Genomic DNA, 3,601 nt, shown 5'->3' with positions numbered 1-3,601 from the left:
TCGGGGAAATGAAAGGACTTTTTTGCTGAGTTGGTCAGGAGAAATAAGTGGGGTCATGTGGGTATGTGGGTGAGATGCCCAGAATGAAGTCTAGTGCAGATATTTCTTTTTATCAATTTTGAACTTTGATATCAATCTCCAGTCGCAAACTGAGGTGAACAACAAATGCCACATTCCTTTATGTTCTGTAAATCAGGGTGTCCTAAAACATAGCATGCTAAAATGATTTTAGAGGCCAAGGTAGGAGGATCACTTAAGGCCAGGAGTTTGAGACCAGCCTGGGCAGGACAGCAAGACTCTCTCTTTATATTAAAAATTAAAAAATAAAAAGTGAAAAAGATTTAGGTGAGAGCAGTACATGGACCTGAGGTTATATAGCATTGACTCACACAGACAGAAATTCCTTCCACTTCCATCCTCCTTCAGTCCTTCAAATAAAAAGTCTGCCTAGACTGCTAGCCTCTCTTTAGCATTTCTCTAACACTCCCATCTTTTTGTAAGAGAGAGGGTGGGCCTCAGGGAGGCAAAAGAACATAGCTAGAGCTTCAAAACATTGCTTGGCTCTGAACAAATATCATTTTTACAGTAACTTCTGTTTAAGGCAATTAATGCCAGTTTTCCATTTTTATTAGTGGAATCAAATTCCCTTAAAAATAACTTTACCTAAATGAAAAAGTCATATGGATTTAAAGAAAATATGAATTAAATGTCAGAACAGTTGGTTTGTTCTCATAAAGTCTCAAGTATATGAGGTAGTGTGTGGTTATGGTAAAAATCTTGAAGCTAGGGCTGCCAGACTTAGCAAATAAAAAATACAAAACACCCTGTTAAATCTGAATAGAAGATAAACAACAAATAATTTTTTAGTATAAGAATGTCCAAAATATTGGAAAGGTGGGGGTGGTCAGGAGAAAAGACAGGCTGAACAGCTGGGTATTCTGCATTTATCTGGCCACTCTACCTGCAAGGAATTTGCAAACGACTGAAATTTGGAAATGCTGTACTAAATCTACCTTTTTACCAGTCTGAGCCCTGAACCACTGTCATGGTTGGGGCTCATTGGGCCCCTCCTTTTGGGCTGTACCAAGATTTTCAGTTCTGCAGTTTTAGGGAGTACCAGTCAATGGTACTCACTGGTGACCCAGGAGAAGCCCATTGTCCCAGTCCACAGGGCCCCTTCAGATGCGGTGGTTCTGATGTCCCCTTCCATGCCTGGGGCAGGAAACCGTGGCTGAGACAGGAAACTAAAGTGACTGGGGCAAGGTGGTGGGGTGCAGCCTGCAATGAGCCCTAATATGTCCTGCCAGAGAACAGGGAGTAACAACCGCACCCCCTAGCCCTGCCTGCTTTGGGGCTCCAGAACCCACAGAACTCACTTCTCTGTATCCAATTCAGGGAAATTTCTTCTTATTGTAGGAAAATCCCAGTCTTCTGCAAATGGGCTATGGCTTTGGGAAATAGAAGCCGGGAAGCCCTGACACAAAAGTCTCCAGAAACAACGGCCCACAAAGCCTGATCCCCAGTTGAACAGAAGGGAAAGGTAAAGGAATGCAGGAAGGACAGAAGTCAGTATCTGACGCAGCCAACCTTCCAGAGACAACTGACCTTGGTTCCATCTCCAGCCACCACCAAATAACAACCACATGGAAACCCTCTCTCACATTAAAGCAGGGTACAGCTTTTTCTGCAATGTCCAGCTGTCCGAGGTGTCTCTTTGGATGTGCCTGTCTTCTTTTTTTTTTTTTTTTTTCCTGAAATGGAGTCTCACTCTGTTGCCCAGGCTAGAGTGCAGTGGTGTGATCTCGGGTTACTGCCACCTCTGCCTCTTGAGTTCAAGCGATTCTCCCGCCTCAATCTCCCAAGTAGCTGGGATTACAGGCGCCTGCCACCACGCCTGGCTAATTTTTGTATTTTTAGTAGAGACTGGGTCTCACCATGTTAGCCAGGCTGGTCTCGAACTCCTGACCTCAAATGATCCTCCCGCCTTGGCCTCCCAAAGTGTTGGGATTACAGGCATGAGCCACCGCACCTGGTCGTGTCTGCCTGCCATTATCTCATGGGAACCAGGGCTCAGGAGCCAGGTCACCTGGGCTTGGATCCCAGCTCCATCATTTCTTAGCTGAATGACATTTGAAAAGTTCTCAACCTCTCTAGGACTCAGTTTCCTCACTTGTAAAACTTGGTTCCAACCTTGTACACTTGCTTATGATGAGTAGGTTTCTTTTTTTCTTTCTTTCTTTCTTTCTTTTTTCAGAGACAGTGTCTAATTTTATCAATCAGGCTTATTTTAGCTCACTGCAGCCTCGATCTCCTAGGTTCAACTGATCCTTACAACTCAGCCTCCTGACAGACTGGGATTACAGGTGCCCACCATCATGCCTGGCTCACATTTTATTTTTCACAGAGGCAGAGTCTTGCTTTGTTTCCTGGGCTGGTCTTGAACTCATGGACTCAAGAGATCCTCCTGCCTTGGCCTCCCAAAGTGTTGGGATTGCAGGTATGAACAACTGCTCCCAGCCATGATGAGTGTTAAATGAATTAGCACAATTACAGAACTTAGAACAGTGCCTGGTCTGTGCCCAAACACTCTATTTGTGTTAACTGTGCCAAAATACTGTCAGATCATCTTTCCAGGGGCCCAGATTTTATTTTACCCAATATATTTAGGCCTATTAACAATAAACACATGCAATTTTTTTTATAGATTGCAAGTACGTTCACATCTAGTAAATTGGTTAGTATGCAAAATAACTCTACTAGTTGGGGACTGCTATTCCCATTTCACAGATGAGGAACATGAGGCTAAGAAAGGTATATCCATTATCTGTCATTGTGTACAAATCACAAAACAATGATCTCTTCTTTCTCGTGATTCTAAAGGTTGGCTGGGCAGTTTCTCTGCTGGTTTTGCTGAGGCTCACTCATGTAGCTGCACAAAGCTGGGAGACTGACTGGGGCTGAAAATGCCCTGATAGCCTCCCTCTTATGTCTGGCTGGTTGTTGACTAGAGGTTGCTTCCATTCTCCTCCACAGAGTGTCTCATCCCCCAGGAGGCTGCACCAGCTCCCTTCTATGGTAGTCTGGAGTTTCCAAGAAGGTGAAGGCATAAGCTTCAAACCTCTTAAAGACTTAAGCTCTGGAACTCACACACTGGCATTTCTACCACATAATATTGGTTAAATCAAGTCACAAGATCAAGCCCAGAATCGAAAGGTTGGAGGAACAGAACCCACCTCTGGAGGGGAGGAGCCTCAGGGTCACCTCGCAAAGGGGCGTGCCTACTGGATGGGAGGGATGGGTACTCATTAAGCAACCTATCAAGACAGGTGAGGTGAGCTCTTTTCACTGAGGCCCCCTGCAACAAAGAGGTAGAGAGAAACATAAAAGCAGGAAGCAGACAGAGTCAGGGGAAAATACTTTAAAGAAGAGGCAGAGGCTTGTGACTGGGTTACAGTTCTGAAAGACATATCAGGTGTAATTTTGTAGCCAGACCAGGTGGTTTGCCCTGGCTTAGATGCCTGTGCACAATCCTTGCTCTCAGGCTAGGTCCCAGTGGGGTGATACCCTCTGGGCTCCACTTTTTCTTTGCCTGGCCTGAGAA

Source organism: Papio anubis, chromosome 16 (genome assembly GCF_008728515.1).
Source record: "Papio anubis isolate 15944 chromosome 16, Panubis1.0, whole genome shotgun sequence".
Taxonomy (NCBI): Eukaryota; Metazoa; Chordata; class Mammalia; order Primates; family Cercopithecidae; genus Papio; species Papio anubis.
Note: the sequence above shows the minus strand (reverse complement) of the source record.